Source organism: Ictalurus punctatus, chromosome 19 (assembly GCF_001660625.3).
Source record: "Ictalurus punctatus breed USDA103 chromosome 19, Coco_2.0, whole genome shotgun sequence".
In the NCBI taxonomy this organism is placed as follows: domain Eukaryota; kingdom Metazoa; phylum Chordata; class Actinopteri; order Siluriformes; family Ictaluridae; genus Ictalurus; species Ictalurus punctatus.
Window position 1 is genome coordinate 20,134,711 of NC_030434.2, and position 17,398 is coordinate 20,152,108.

Below are 17,398 nucleotides of genomic sequence, written 5' to 3' on the forward strand. Positions count from 1 at the left end.
CCCATAGCGTTGTGCGTTGTGCTTCCCATAGCGAACGTGGAGTTCCCTTTGAAAGGAAACTTCCTTTATCATGTAGCATATTTTGATATGCTGATACAAGGAATATCGAAATATGACATCGTCTAGAGCCTTCTAGTGAGTTTATGAGCATCCTTGGTGAAACTATAAGTGAAATACCCTAGACAGTAGTCGAGCAACGGTTATAAAGAAGGGCAGTCCTGGTGGGAAAATGACATATATTTCATGCTATCATATAGGTTTTTTTTTTTGCACTTTCAGATTGAATTCAAGTTGCGACGGCATTTTAGTGTCACGTAAAAAAATAAAACAAATAAGATTTATTTTATTTTTTACGTGGCACTACAACAATGTCATATCAAGTAAATACGTGACCCCATGTGAATAATTTCTAACATAAAGAAATTACAGAAAAAATAAAACCACCCCTACGTGTGAAAAATTAACTTGTGGAATTAAATGAATCATGTGAAAACTTAAAATGCATGACATATGTGAAACATAGTTGTGATGTGTCTAAAAACCATTTGTGGAATTCACATCAGTTATGTGATTATTTACAGTACATCTGAAGTTTGTGTCACACAGAAGGAGCAAGTAATGAGTGTCTACACCTGTTTTAATGAAAGCCTATAGTCGCTGTGTGTTTCAGTGTGACAGAGAACCTAACCTGAGAGAAAACTATTATTCTTGGAGCTGTGTTGATTTTATGTTGAGTTTTAAGGGTTGTTTTCTGTTGAAACAAATAGTTCTAAAATGCAATATCACACCAGTATCACTCTCTTGGACAAATTCTGCCTCCAGTATTCTCACTCCCCCTCCCACCTACTAGTATGCCACAACAGAATTATTCATGTTAACATTTTAACCCTCTTAGTCCATCTGTCAGTGACAGCAAGTTGACATTGCAGTAGACAATTGAAGTATTTATGACCGTGATCAGCTCCTTCTTCACTACTGCCATATGCTTCCACTAATATCTTCCTGTCATTAGGGAATCAGGGAATTAGGCTGTCAATTTGGATCAATTGATTGATCATCCATGGCATTTTTCCACATTCATTGCGGTACTGGTGTTTGATTAGCAATACAATTTGAATGCATTAATATGTGGAACAGCCTGAAGCTTATCACTCGCAGCATATTTTTATAGAGAAATGAAGCCACTATGACCAGCCAAATCTTAATTTTCAGGTCCTGACTGTTCTATCAGGAGTTCACTCAATCATTTTATTCAAATAATGACCATATTTGACTAAGCTAAGCACCCGTGTAGTGAAAATGGACAAACTGTCTAGAAACTACAATTTAATAGAAACTCCCACTCTGAAACACATTAAATATATTTATATATGAATATTTGTGAGGTGTTTAGTGACTCTGGTGCTAATTTGTTCCACTGGCACAGTGGTAGCTCAGTGGTTACAATAGTGGCCGCTAGTTTGGAAGGTCATGTGTTCAAATCCCACTTCTACCATGCTGCTACTGCTGGGCTCTTGAACAAGGCCCGTAACCCTCAACTGCTCAGTTGTATAAAAATGTAAGTTGCTCTGGATAAGGGCATCTTCCAAATGCCATAAATATATATTATTTATTCTTGCTAATGGTTTTCTCCAATGTGAGCATCACTGGTGGACATTACTACCACAATTCATAGAAGAAAACAAATTGCAGCAAACCCAAACATAAGGGATAATGGCCAGGTTTTGCTGTTGGCACCTAAAGACATATGCAGTTAGGCCAGAATAGAATAGAATATAATAGAGTCTATTCGCAGTGCCAGTAAGTCGTCTGAATGGTCAAAAAATCGGCGAAAGATTGACAGGTGTGCATTGCCTAATGTTCACCAATTCATCCCTGGTGAACTGATAACCTAAAGTTATCAGAAAAAAATGACTAAAGACAGGACAAACAAACAATAATAACAAAAACATTAGGGGGCTCCAAAGTGAGGCAGGCATCCATGGCGCCATTTTGGACTAAAATTAGCATGTGAAGTAAGCTGTCATGAAATCAAACAGTGTAACAGCTCTAATAATGCTTACAAATAATGACACTCATGTCACTGGATACAAACTGAAATGACAACTCATCATAGAATGATATTTTCATGGCACATTTACGACTTAAGGCAGTCTTTCAACACAGAGTTCAAGTAAAGTGTTAGCGAAGATACAGACACCGCTACTGTAACATAAACTACTATAGACATTTAATCTGGGTTCAAATACTGTACATGTCAGAAAAACAGCATACCAGCATCAGGTTATACAGCATGTACATTCATCTTTCATACATATGAATTTGCAAACAAGCACATTCATCTCAGGATAAGCACCTTTTCTAAATATGCAGGCAAGCCAGTAGGTAGTGTATAAAGAAATGATAAAGGATGATGCCAACTCCCTGATGAGTCAGTGCTTCAATATATTACTGTCACATGCCTACATTAGCTTGGCATGCAGTTAAAACACAATTCAGTATACAAAAGCAAGAGAAACTGTCATATGGTTTTATTGATTTTATCAAACAGTGTGCATGTTTGTGTGTATGCCTGTGTGTGTGTGTGTGTGTGTGTGTGTGTGTGTGAGAGAGAGAGAGAGAGAGAGAGAGAGAGAGAGAGAGAGAGAGAAAGTGTGTGTGTTTTGACCGATTCATCACACCTTTGAAGGTTACTGCTGAATCCTGATAATTTGGCTTTCCATCAATTAGTGATTCTTGTCCAAATGAATGATCACACACACACATGCATACATACACTAGGAGTGATCTCAGATTTTCTTTTCTCCAAAGAAAATCCACAATTTACTACAGGGTATCCCAAAACTCTTCATACATTGGGTAAATTAACTTTTTAGCATGGTTAAGATGTAGGACTACTGATCGGAAGGTCGAGAGTTCAAATCCCAGCACTGCCAAGCTGCCACTGGTAATTTTATTATCATGGTATCTTGAGCAAGGCCCTTAACCTTCAACTGCTCAGATGTATAAATGAGATAAATGTAAGTCGTTCTGGATAAAGGGTGTCTGTCAAATGTCATAAAAGTATTGATGTATTGAAATCATTCTTTTCGCTGGATCGGGAAGCTGTCACAATGTTGTGATAGACTTTAACAGAAAACATGGCAAGCATATAACACAGGACACTGTTGCCAAAATTATTTACAAATTCAAAAAGACTGGAAGCAGACCAACCAAGAAGTGGATGTCCAGGAACAACTGATGTGTTGCTGGTGTAACGGGTATGGAAAACATTCCATAAATTTAATGTGTAGAATTACACAAAAAGGATGTGTACCTGATGTGGCTGTCTGTTTGCGTGAGTATTTTTCCTTTTAATTGTCATGATGTCATTGGTTTGTGTAATTTCCTGTTTTGGCTCCTCCTCTTCCCTTTCGTGGTATGGTTGAATTGGAGAGGTAGGTTTGGTTTTGTGTTGTTTGTAATCTTGTTTAATCTTTATTTAAATCATCATTTATATACTTATATACACATTTTAGTTTCTGTATATAGTGTTATTTATCTGTGTGAATATTTTTGTTGTTTTACCTTTCTTTTGAGTGTTTTTTTTTTTGTATTTTATGTCAACATGTGCCTCTTTCGCATTATGGTTGAATGGGAGAGAATAAACAAAGAGTCGACCCTATTTTTCTTCTAATAAAATAAAACAACGCAGACTACAACCAGTTGCACTGGTGTAACAGATATAGGAAATAAAAGTATTTTTTTATGGCATGTGTTGCGCTGTAAAATGTATTAATTTCACCAAAATCCTTTTCGGTTATTTAATGGTTTGCTATTCTTGGTATTGGGAGTACTTTATTTGTGTTCTAGCGCTCTTTGCTAATTGGTAGCAGGTGTATCGCGTTATTTCCGGTTTCTCGTCAGTCAGCGTTGAGTTTGGCTCAGAGGTATGTAGTTAAACCAGTGCGATTATAAAGTTTGAATTTTAAGCTTTAAAAGTCGTTTCACGTGCACAACCCTGTTTAATCATTTATAGTATTATTAGGACAGACGGATCGTTTCTGCTGTGTATTTTACTTGTACAATGAGTTTGTGAAAGATGAGCAAATTAGCACGCTTTTCTTGTGTGCGCGCGCGCTAGCTGTCGCCATTTTATCTTATCGAGGTACACGCTTACGTTATTTTCTCGTATTAGGTTTGTTGTGAAGTTAAATCCTGTATGATGACGTTTTGCTCTCTTTGAACTCTAAATAGGTATGTGCATGTGTTTTGTACTCCCATTGCCATGTTCAGTAAATGTATTATTTTAGTCAAGTTCACTGTATTAGGTTGTTGTGATATAGGAACTTTTTCATGATTGCTGTGGGCGCTTGTGTATTCCTTTCCTTCATAGAATGTGTGTGTGTGTGCCAGGTGATAAATGTGCACCAATATAATCATTATTTGTATTAATATGTATTAAGTTAAAAAGCTAATTGTTATTAATAATATAATTGTATGGCATAGAACACAATGTAATTACGTTTATTTGTATCTTTTGTATTTTATTAACATGTTTTGAGTTAGTCTCATGTTGATAGTCGGCGTTGAGTTTGACTGAGAGAGGTTTGTTGAAGATAAATCCTGTATGATGACGTTTTGCTCTCTTTGAACTCTAAATAGATGTTGAGCTTGTCTGAGGGATGAATAAACCTGAGTTCAACAAGATACGCCGGTGTCCAGTGTCTATTATGCACCAGAACACAACACAGTGTAGCCGGGCTTGGCAGAACGGACCGGTTACATTGGTGCTGTGACCCGTATTTCTCCGCTTCAGATCATTGCCAGTGTGATCGCCGGTGTTGCCGTAACAAGTACTAAAACACATCAGAGATATTAACGTAACAAGTAAAGAAACTGTAAATATTGAGTGCTGTTAGTATTTTTATTGTTTTTTTTTTTTATGTGTGTAATTATCCGTTTACCTACTTATTAGTTTTAGTTAAGAGGTAACAAAACGAATGAAGGTGATTGATGGTAAGGGTACTGTTTGTCCTTGATGGGGGTGCAGTAAGTTTTGGACGGGGTAGGTTTTTGGGAGCGGTAGATTCAACTCCAGTTAGCTGGGCTAGTACAATAGGCCAGCCTGTGTTCTCTTCCACTCAGCTGTACACTGATGTACCGTCTCCTAGGCAGTACACACCTAGACCAGAAGTGAGTTCACCAGATGTAGGGAACCTTATAACTCAGCCCACCAGATTGGAGAGAGTATTGCAAACCAAATGCAGAAACTTCTTATTTAACAACCAACAACAAAAAAAATCTGCTCTTCACACAGCTTCGTCTTCCACCTCCTTCGTCTTCTGCTCAAGAGTCTTCTCCACCTTCACGTTCTCCAGCGTGTCCGCCAGGTCTGAGAAATATCCACTCCCGTTCACATACCATTTGGTGAGGGAGTTGGGTCTGGGAGGGGCGAAGCCGTCAATGTGGTGAGTCTCGTGAAAATCGCAATGTTCAGACAGATGATATATCTCCTCTTTCCACCATTGGGCCTGCCTGTAGCTATTACACTTAATGATCAGCTCCCTGCTGGCGTTCTGGATGCCTATGCTGACTTTCCAGTTCTCTTCCAAAACTAGCGGTTTGGAGTTGATCCTCTTTGCTTCCACTGAAACTTGCAGTTCAGAGTTGATCGTCATCTCTTCCACCAGAATTTGTAGCTTGGGGTTGATCCTGTCCTCTCCCACCAGATCTTGTGGCTCAGAGCTCTTATCCTCCTTAAGCAGGACTTTCAGCTCAGGGTCAAAAAGCATCACGTACAACACCTTATGATTTCTGGACATGTAGAGCAGAAACGAGTCTTTGACTCAAGCCAGCATTTCAACCAATGACATGAGTGATGGTCAGGATGTTTGATCACAGATGTGTGTGAACATTGTACCTTATAAGATTGCTTTTTCTGTCTCGCCTGACCTTTTGTATGTTTAGGATTTAGGCGAAATTAAGGAGGGGTGAATGTAACAGATATAGGAAATAAAATGTGTTTTTTATTTGTGTTTTTTTTATGGCATGTGTTCCCGCTGTAAAATGTATTAATTTGACCAAAATCCTTCACGGTTATTTAATGGTTTGCTATTCTTGGTTTTGGGAGTACTTTATTTGTGTTCTAGTGCTCTTTGCTAATTGGTAGCAGATGTATCGTGTCATTTCCGATTTCTCGTCAGTCGGTGTTGAGTTTGACTGAGAGAGGTATGTACTTAAGCCAGCGTGATTATAAAGTTTGAATTTCAAGCTTTAAAAGTCGTTTTCAAGTGCATAACCCTGTTTAATCATTTATAGTATTAGGATAGACAGACTGTGTCGTTTCTGCTGTGTATTTTACTTGTACAATGAGTTTGTGAAAGATGAGAAAATTAGCACGTTTTTCTTGTGCGCGCTAGCTATTGCCATTTTATCTACACGCTTATGTTATTCTCTCATATTAGGTTTATGAAGTTAAATCCTGTATGATGACGTTTTGCTCTCTTTGAACTCTAAATAGGTATGTGCATGTGTTTTGTACTCCCATTGCCATGTTCAGTAAATGCATTATTTTTGCACCAATATAATCATCATTATTTGTATTAAGTTAAAAAGCTAATTGTTATTAATAATATAATTGTACGTCATAGAACACAATGTAATTACGTTTATTTGTACCTTTTTGTATTTCATTAACATGTTTTGAGTTAGTCTCATGTTGATAGTGAGTCGGCGTTGAGTTTGACTGAGAGAGGTTTGTTGAAGATAAATCCTGTATGATGACGTTTTGCTCTCTCTGAACTCTAAATAGATGTTGAGCTTGTCTGAGGGATGAATAAACCTGAGTTCAACAAGATACGCCGGTGTCTATTGTGCACCAGAACACAACGCAGTGTAGCCGGGCTTGGCAGAATGGACTGGTTACACTGGCAAATATAGTCTTCCATGTATAGAGACTTTTGGACCACCATGTAGATTGAAAAATAGATTTGGTAAGGTGTGCTTTTATAGGAAAATATTCAGTCATGGGTGTGGTGTGATGTGTCCAAATGTGACCATCCTGTGTTTCATTCCTCTTATACAACAACGGTTTTTATTATTATGGTACAAGCTGCAGTATATAGTTAAATTTAATGACCTTGAACAAACAGCAAAATCACCGGTGTTGAATTCCCACTCTTCAGTGTTTAGACTCATGTAAACACTCTGGGTGTTAATTCAACACTAGGGATTTTACTGTGTATGCAAAACAAGTTGGCAATAAGACAAAAAAATTAAACTTCGAAGACCTCTGATGACTTTCCAATATCAGAAAACTTAAAGTTCCAGCTTTACTTCTGACTGTTACAAAGCACTGACACTGCAGACTCCTCCCATAAATGCAAATAAGCATATCCTTAGAGAATATGTATATTTTATATATACGTATTATTATAGTTCGTATATTATCTGATTTATTTATATATACAAGTATACAAACCATGATGTATTATTCTAATAAATTTTATAGTGCTTACAACAGTGCTGCTCTTTGTTCTGGGGCATTTTTTATTGTGCACCCTTAAGGCTGCAGTGTATACACACAGTCCATAAGCGCCCGTTGTCATATCTCTAACCAGGGTGACAAGCTTGCAAAGATTCTATTTAGATGCCGAGCTACATCTCATCATCTACATGACAGCACACCAGATAAAACTGTATATTCGGGTAACCGTACTTAATATCAACCCCACATCATTTGACAGCTACATCCACTACAAGTGTTTTCATCAAAAAAAGTCAAAGTACATAAACAAATATTTCTCTCAGTTGAACCTTTAAACCCTTTATAACCGAACTAGCTTGACAGTTCATTTTGCAATGTTAGTATTAACTTGAGCGATACTGTACCTTTGGTGGTCATTTGAGATGGATATTGCCTATTTAAAAGTAACCATATCAGTCTTCAGAATGGAAACCCTATCATTGCTATGGGTTTGCCAAACCCATGGAGCCTTTCCACATGCACTGGTATTTAGTCAGTCTCATTTATCATTCAGTGTAGATGGTGTAAAATAGAGCAGAAAATACAGTATGCACTGTGGGATAAAAGCAAAAAAAAAACAACCTTGTATTTCGAGCTCACCTAAGCATAAAACATAATGCATTAAATTCAAGAATGGTGTGATTTGTTCGATTTCTCTCTAGCATTGATGCAATTTTATGTGTTGTCTGTCTTGGGGTGGGGGTCATATGAGGGTTAAATGTTGGAAGTAAGAAACCGATGTTTGTAGAATTCAAGTAAACTAACTTCCATTAGTTCCATCATGTTTTTGATGCTAGTTCTTTATTTCATAAGCCACAACTTATTCCTGCATTTAATCCAAATTAGAAAACATACATTTACAATGCATTATAGAATATTTCCAGTCATTTTCACCAGATTCGTTTCTCCAGTGGATACCATTTAGAGTGCTACACCATTATATACTATACATGCATACAATAAAGCATAACTTACAGCATGAGTATCATAAATTATTAAAGTATCTTCAATGTAGGTAAACATAGCTATTAATTATCTTTATAAGATTGTAATAAAAGATATTTATGCTCATTTCAGGCATTTGTTTCTACAGAAATGCTGCCAATAAAATTTGTTGAAAATGATGCTAATCTCTTTGATTTTCAGACTTTTTTTTATTTATTTATTTTTTAATTCAGCCGTTCTTTTTATTACATGATATTGCAGTTGGTAGCAAAGAAAATATGCGTCCCCCCCCCAACACACACTCGGATTCTATTATGGAAGAAAAATATGGTATCCTCTGTAATGTAAATAATCTAAATAGACTCCCCTGAGAACCTACATAAGCACCTGTGTAAGATGATGACTCTGAATACCAAGAATTATCCTTGCATAAACAGTGACATAGCCTTTGAACTTAAGTCGGCAACCCAGAATATGGTCCTAGTAAAACTAAGAGCTGTTGTTTTTTTTTTTTGCTCCAACCCTTACGCATATCAGCTTCACCCTATTAGCTAGACTGCTAGATATATGCTAATCAACTCATGAATAGTTATGGTTACTGGTTGCATTGCATTGAGCTGTGAGATGCACTCTTCTCACATGACACATCAGAGCACAAAATATCTCTGAAAATTTTATTAAAAAAAACTTTATTTAAGACCTTAAAAAAGAAATCAATAACTGAAATAAAGATACTGTATGACCACAGCTTGTGTTTTTTCATGATGCCCAGCCTAGCTGGCCCTGTGCAGGCTGAGGGTGAGGCCACCAGGCCTATGCCCCAGCTGGCTACACAACAGCTCACTGGCAGCGAGGAGCCATGCTGTGCAGCTGTGCAGTAACTGAAAGACCATTCAGAGTTACTATCTAATAACAAAGCTCTCTTCTAGCTGCCTGTGGTGTTAGTAGAAGTATTTCTCTCTCATCAGATTTAAGTAGGAGGACGTTATTCAGGATCCAATGTCTAATCACAAATTCCTCAAATTTGTTAAGCTTGTGTGGCTTTACTGGAGCATATAGACATAAGCTGGGCATAGTAGTCATCAGCATAGTTGTGGGAGATAACATTTTTACGAATAATTGTACCTAGAGGCAGCCAGCATATATAAAAGAGCAGTGGGACACCAAATCTTATTTTAGTATCCATAAAGGTGTCACCATTTACATCTACTAACTGATAGTGATCAGACAAATCAGATCTGAGCTAGGAGAGAGGCATTTCCTTAACACTAACAAATGTTCTAGTCTTCGTATCTAGAAGGATATTATGATCTATGGCAGGGATGGGCAACGGGGGCCCACTGGCCAGTTACGGCCCACAGGATCTTTAAATACATATCATATTCTGGTCATGATAAATTCGAATACGTTTGAAAAATGAAAAGGTTGCTTTCAGATTAGGATGTTCGTTCTCCAACCAGGAGAGGGCGCTAGTTCCCGCCAATCACCATAGTAATTAAAGCATATTAGGACGTTCGCACTAATGTGAACGTTCGCAAACGTGTTTTCCAGTCAAACGTGTTCAGACAGATGATATTTTTACCGAGTTCAGGGGGACACCAATGTGTTTGGTTTGTTTGGAAAATAAATCTTTAATGAAGGATTTTAATTTAAATCGACATTACACCACTGCTCACAAAAGACCTATTACATTACATTACATTACATTTATTCATTTAGCAGACGCTTTTATCCAAGGCAACTTACAAATGAGGAAATACAAGCAAAGCGATGTATCAAGCAGAGAACAATACAAGTAGTGCTACCATACAAGTTCCATTAATTGAGTTCCAGAAGAAGCAAAGTGTGCAGAGTAGAGGTGTAAGTGCAATTTTTTAAATTAATTAATTGATTGATTGATTGATTTATTTTTATGAGTTGGTTAGGTGTTCACGGGCGAGGTGGGCCTAGCTGTTTTTTGAAGATGGTGAGAGATTCTGCGGTCCGGATAGAGGTTGGAAGTTCATTCCACCACTGAGGAACGGTTAGTTTGAAGGTTCTGGAAAGGGACCTTGAGCCACACTGAGTAGGAACTACTAAGCGTCGGTCACTAATTGATCTATGAAAGATACTCTGGTGACACCAGAATTGCTCTCATCTCAGCTTTAAATTGTAAACATGCACCTTTTTGCCAAATGCATGATGGTGCAAGAATCATCACTAAAGGCATCTTATGCGATTTTGCCTTTTTAAGCGAAAAAGGTCTTATCAGAGGGTGAAATTGTAAAGCAGTCCATGATTGAGATGGCTAAAGCATTTGGAGACGAGAAAATGGCAAAGAATTCTGAATCTGTATCTTTGACCTGCCGAAAAGTGAAATGTCGAATTTCTGACATTCAATGTAAAGTCCATGAAAAGCTGAAACATGAAATCAACAATTGCAAATACTTTTCTCTCGTGCTGGATGAAAGCACAGATGTGACAGATGTCAGTCAGCTCCTGATCTTTGCAAGAACGATCACAGAGAACTTTGATGTTCAAGAGGAGCTGTTAACGTTGGCTTCATTACACTGCACCAGGAAGGGAGAGGATATTTTTAAAGCTGTTGAGAATGTGGTGAACGAGCACGGAGGCTTTGCTAAACTGTCTACTGTTGTTACTGATGGAGCACCAGCAATGCAAGGAACAAAATCTGGATTCACTGGGCTTCTTCAGAAGAGTGCTGTTAACTGTCCAGTACTGCACTGCATAATACATCAGGTTAGTAGACTTCTTTTTTATTTCATGGTAACTTAAATAAAATGAAATGTTATGTGACGTGATTAGGAACCAATTTTCTTTGATACAGGAGGCCCTGTGTGTGAAGATTCTGGACTTCAGCCATGTCAGGAATGTAGTGACGAAAGTCATTAATCTTATTCGAGGTGGAAATAGGGTGCTTAATCACCAGAAGTTTACGGCCTTTTTGGATGAAGTCAGTGCTGCTTATGGGGATTTAATGATGCACGATGCCATCAGATGGATGAGCCGTGGGAAGTGTCTGGAAAGATTCTTTGTACTGCACAACGAAATCCCCGTGTTTCTGAGGGACAATATCAAGTCGGACACGAGCACTTACTGCAGCAAACTACGGGGTCCAGAATTTCTTTGCGACATGACCTTCCTCACAGATATGACCGCGCATCTGAATCATCTGAACACACAATTACAAGAATGGTCTCAGACTGTGTCAGACCTCTATGTGCATATGAACGCTTTTCAGCATAAACTTAATCTTTTTCACAACGGATTTTCGTCCGTTCCGGTAAATTTGACACACTTCCCTGCTTGCTCCTGAAAGATGCTCCTGAATGTGAGATGTTTTTTGCCAAGTACAGAAAAGAAATCGAAAGTCTACAAGAGCAATTCAAAATACACTTCCAGGACTTTCACGTCACGCAGCTTCGCATAGACCTCGTCACAGACCCGCTGAACACGGCTGCCAGTGAGAAGCCTGGAAAGACGCAGCTAGAACTCTGCGAGCTTCAGTCCGAGCCCTTCTTTCAGGCAAGACGCAATGAGTTGGATCTGTGGTATCAAAAGCTGCAATAAAATCAAGCAACGCAAGCAAGAAGACATAACCGTGATCAGAGACCAGTAATAGGTCATTTATCACTTTAACTAGTGCCGTCTCAGTATTGTGATGAGAACTAAATCCTGATTGATAGATTTCATGAATGTTATTCCTATGCAAGTGTAAAGCCTAACTACTGACCTACACCCTTTTCTAGAATCTTGAAGATAAATTAAGGCTTGATATTTGCCTATCGTGCATTGCTGGCTTGTACAGAAAGCAGAAAATCCCATAATTTTTAAATATCATAATTACTGAATTGTTAGCCTATGCTAACAATTTATTATTTATTAAAAAAGATCATTAAAAAAATCCTCTTCCAGTTACATTTAATATTGATGAATTGAGTCCTGTTAACATTTAAAGTATGTAAATAGCAGCTATAAAATATTGGTCCCTCACCAGCCTTTCAATTTTCTCTCTTAAAGTAAAAAAAAAAATGCAGCTTGGCATGCTAAAAATAAATAAATAAATAAATAAATAAAGCAAAAAGAGAAAACTTCAATTTAATGCTGTCACTGGAGACTTCCAAAAATGCTAAATAAGCATACCTTTACAGAGAAAAGTCACAATTTCACAACTTTTTATTTCTTTTTGAAGTGTCTGCCATATACGTCTGGTACCTTTGTAAATTCTTTACAGCATCATCAAAACGTTTTGTGGAAAAACATGGCTAGTGTTCTGTACATGAAAAGTATTTAATGAAAATAAGGAAAAAAAGGGAAAATCTGTAGGTACGAAAAATATGAGAGGAAATATGTGTGAGGTAAAAACACATGTGAGCACATGAGAGGTTAAAGTGTTTGGCTTTCATTTTATTTAATTTGATTGATGTGAAGTCAAAAGTAAAGATGTGAGCGCTAATCCTGCTTCTCATCACAACCATCATTGTGTTTCATACAAATTATGCAAATAGTTTCATTTCAAATGATTTACTTTTACCTTTTAAATACTTAAGGAAACTTTGTACCTGTCACTCAATGATAATTTTGATTATCCACACTACTACATATAATTGAGTTGTATTTCACAAGGTTTCACAATATTTCTTTCACCTAGCCAGATTTTGTGGAGGTTATACAGGTCCTTGATATTCTCACACAATATGGAACATGTCTCCATGATTCACTTTTTTCTTTCTTACTCTTATTGTGCATGGACAAAGCAGACAAGTGTTCAAATGTCATATTTGACTTTGCCCTTTTTTGTAAAGGTGAAGTCCCTTTGTGCTATACAACTTTATGCAGTAGATGTGCCTTTAAAGTTTGTCTTCTTTCTCTCAGAAACTGAGTGACAGTGAAGTTTCTGCCTCATAGGCACAGTCCAAACCTTTTTCCTCAGACTAAAACTATCCAGTCTTCCTTCCTCTTTCTTCCACTGTCACTCTCATCCTCCTCTTATTGTGTCATCTTCTGACTACAAAGGCACTGGTAAAGGGAGTGAGAGAAAAAGCAAGTTAGCAAGCTGAGAATAAAAGCTTTTAGCTCCATTCATGCATTCTCTTCTCCTGAACTTTAACTGTTCGATGAACTGGTGTCCTATCCAGTGTGTATTCCAACCTCAAACCCGGTTTTCCTGGGATAGACTGATAGATGAATAAATGGATGCAAATATAGTAAATATACATTCCTGGGCACAAAAAAATGGGCCAATCCCATAATGGCAAAATATAAAGCTTTTAATGGTCTTAACAACAAATCTTTGATCAGAAAATTAGCAAGAATTAAACAAATGCACTCCTGAGACCTCCTGTGCCTCCACTTGCTTGTTTAATTTTGCTGCAGTGAACGGTTTGGGGGAAAAGCTAGAAACATGGAAATTCACTTATATAGTCTTCTTGTATGCAAAGGTAAAATCACCATAGTGATTAAAATGTTTGATGTCAAATTCAAACTAATACATGTCTGTGTACATAATAATAATAATAATAATAATAATAATAGTCAACTAAACCCACAATGTTTAAAGCAAGGGAAATAAAGAAGGGAAAAGCTATCCCACACTAAGTTACTTTATCTATTTGTTTCATTCTTGCTAATTTCCTGACTAGTGACTTGTTAAGACCATTCTAATTTTGAAATTTTGGGCTTGGCCCTTTTTTTTGCCCAGGAGTGTAATAAAGTGTCAAATATAAATCTAATAAAAACAATCAACTCTCTTTATACCACATGCAGCTAGAAGAAAACATTCTGATTACACAGTAACTCTGGATGTCCTTTCTGTTTCATCATGTGCAGCACTAAAAGACCTTGGTATGATTATTTACTCCAGTCTATCATTTGATGCTCATGTAGATAATATTACTAGGATAGCCTTCTTTCATCTCAGAAATATTTCTAAGATAAGAAATATATTGTCGCTTCATAATGCAGAAAAATTAGTTCATGCTTTCATCATTTCTAGGTTGGATTATTGTAATTCCTTACTGTCTGGATGTTCCAGTATATACAAAGTATAAACAAACTCCAGTTAATCCAGAATGCAGCTGCAAGAGTCCTTATTAGAACCAGAAGATATGACCACATCACACTGATCTTATCCACACTGCATTGGCTCCCAGTAAAATTTCTCATTGATTATAAAATACTACTATTGACTTATAAACCACTAAATGGTCTCGCACCACAGTACCTAAGTGAATTTTTGGTCTTTTATGATCTTCCACTCCTACTTTGATCAGATTTGAAAGGTGCAGGCTATTTGTTGGTACCTTGAATAGCGAAAGCTACAGCAGTTCACCCAAGTTTGTTGATAGTGGAGTGACTAGCTGCCTTATGTCCCAGAGTGCACTCATGTCTGTGATAGCTTCTGGCTCCCACTTTTAGTTATGTTGTCATAGGTAGTCTTGACAGAGTTCCTGCTTGTACTCATGCAAAGTACATTGGCCTTAACCATTACGGGGCAATATGCATACCAAATAATTTCTCCCTTTCTTTCCTGCTCTCTTTCTGTCGAGCTACACAGATACTCCTGAGATGCCAGTGATCCTGGCCCCTTCTGTTCTCCAGACCTGCCTGATCCATCCTGATGCCTTACTTCTGGTTGGAGTTCTCATCAATTGGAAGTCACATGCTTTTGCTGAGGATGGCCCTACATGGTGCAGCTTAAAGATCATTGAGATTGCTGAGGATGGCCCCACTTGGTACAGGCTGGAGGTCACTGGGATTGATGAGGATGGTACCACTTAAAAACCATAAAGATGGTATTGGACCTCAATTCATGTGAACAGTTATGCTATGATGGCTAGGACTACAATTGCTATGATAGCTTTAGGACTGCAATTACCACAAACAATTTTGCCCTCAAGTCTCCATCAATGAACAGTGGACACGTTCAACAAAACAGACTTCATGTAAACACTGTAATGAATTTTCCTGGTCACACAATTACACTTTTTGAACATGTAGTATTAGCACATTTATAGAAGGGATTTACTTATCTATAATCACACTATCTGGTGTCACCCAGATGAGGATGGGTTCCCTTTTGAGTCTGGTTCCTAGAAAGGTTTCTTCCTCATATAGTCTCAGGGAGTTTTTCCTTGACACTGTCACCGCTGACTTGCTCATTAGGGATAAATTCATACATTTCAAATCTATATCCTGAATTTATATATTTCTGTAAAGCTGCTTTGGGACAATGTCCACTATTAAAAGTGCTATCAAATGAATTGAATTTATATGTAAATGCTTACAGTTTGAAAAAAAGAAAAACTTTTTCATACACAATTACAACTGTTACAGGATTGGATATCTCTTCCACTGTGTTTTGCATATTTTTTGCGCATTTTTTTGGCATCTTTATTTTTAATATTTTAATGTTTTTATGATTTTAATGACGGGGACACTTTTACCTATAGTAAAATATATTTGTGTTATATATTTTAGCATGCACATTACTTAAATTGGTTTAAGAAATTGGGGACATCTCATTTAAATATTGTGCATTGTCTGGTATTTAACAAACACCCACTTGTTGCTTAGTACTGTACTCTAAAGCAGGGTTACTGTTACCTCCCCGAAATTGATTATTTTCATATAACCAGAAGTGTTTCATTCCTCATATACTACACTACACCGTATATCAGGGCCGCATGGGGGTTTAGTGGTTAGCATGTTTGCCTCACACTGCCCTGTGTGTGCAGTTTTTGCATTCTCACTCCGTGCTTTGGGGTTTTCCTCTGGGTACTCCTGTTTCCTCCCCCAGTCCAAAGACATGCATTGTAGGTTGATTGGCATTTCCAAATTGCAGTGTGTGAATGTGTGTGTGATTGTGCCTTGCGATGGGTTGGCACAGCATACAGGGTGTCCCCCACCTTGTGTCCTCAGTTCCCTGGAATAGGACCCGTGACCCTGTGGAGGATAAGTGGTATGGAAAATAGATGGATAGATGGATGTTGTGTACTTCTTATCAGTTTTTAGTTACATTTAAAATCTCCTGTGGTGGAAAACTTCCTGACTATTACAATGTGCTGACAGTGATGTCTCCTTCCATAAAAGTTTCACAGTATCAACTATTACATGTTGTTCTTTGTTAAATAACAACACTTTTTAAAATATGTATTATTAGTCTTAGAGTCCCCGTGCAAGCTATTAATATAGAAATGATAACATGTTAATATAAACCTGTGATTTATCTTACAGCTGAATTATTGTCAGAGCTGGTGTTTATAGAAGTTAATCAACACCTTTTGACTAATAAGATTTGAGAATTCAACAGTGCTGGGGTATAATGTATAATATTAAAGGCTCTGGTATAGTATTTCCACTACAATTTATAATGTAGTCTGTGGTATCGGGCTATATATTCATCATCTAATAATATATATGCAGCTGAGTGTATAAGTCTACTGTACTAGTCTTGTATTCATAATAAATGGAATAGGTCTTCATGCCTTTGTGGCACAGCAGAGAGAGATTTCTGAAGGTGATACACGGTATGAAGTAAATGTGCACAAGAGCCACTCCACTGTGTCCTTTTCTTTTAACCTGGACCTGTGGAGATGTCCTGGTTGGAGAGGGCATCCATTTCAGAGATGAGGATTAACTCACGAGACACAAAGAGCTCTCACTGCAGTCATTAACCTTTTTGGAGTACCCCACACACACTACATACAGGTGATCTACACACTCACTCAAACACATACCGATTGTGTTTATAGGTGTGTAGAGTCAAAGAGGACAGCCAACAGATGCAGGTGAGAAAATGTGTGGGCCATAATAGCTCAGTTTCTCAGTTTTCACAGCACATGTGTCCCCACACAAACACACACATTTCATGAATAATAGATGTGCAAGCAGATGTTGGTGGCATGAGGGACCGGACTGCAGTGGAGTGACCTTGGCCCATACTGA

The 17,398-nt window shown here is 37.6% G+C and overlaps 1 long non-coding RNA gene across 3 annotated transcripts; it reads left to right on the top strand.

Annotated features, from left to right (window-relative positions):
* The first annotated feature begins 3,390 nt into the window (after positions 1-3,390).
* Positions 3,391-15,668, top strand: LOC108279523 (uncharacterized). Of its 3 annotated transcripts, none has more exons than XR_008398424.1 (3): positions 3,391-3,437; positions 4,645-5,450; positions 15,009-15,668. It is a non-coding gene; the product is annotated as an uncharacterized LOC108279523 (long non-coding RNA). The 3 variants fall into 3 exon arrangements; XR_001815524.3 differs by lacking the exon at positions 15,009-15,668 and adding an exon at positions 5,601-7,373; XR_001815525.3 differs by lacking the exon at positions 15,009-15,668 and having other exon boundaries at positions 4,645-4,835; positions 5,300-7,373.
* The last annotated feature ends 1,730 nt before the right edge of the window (positions 15,669-17,398 follow it).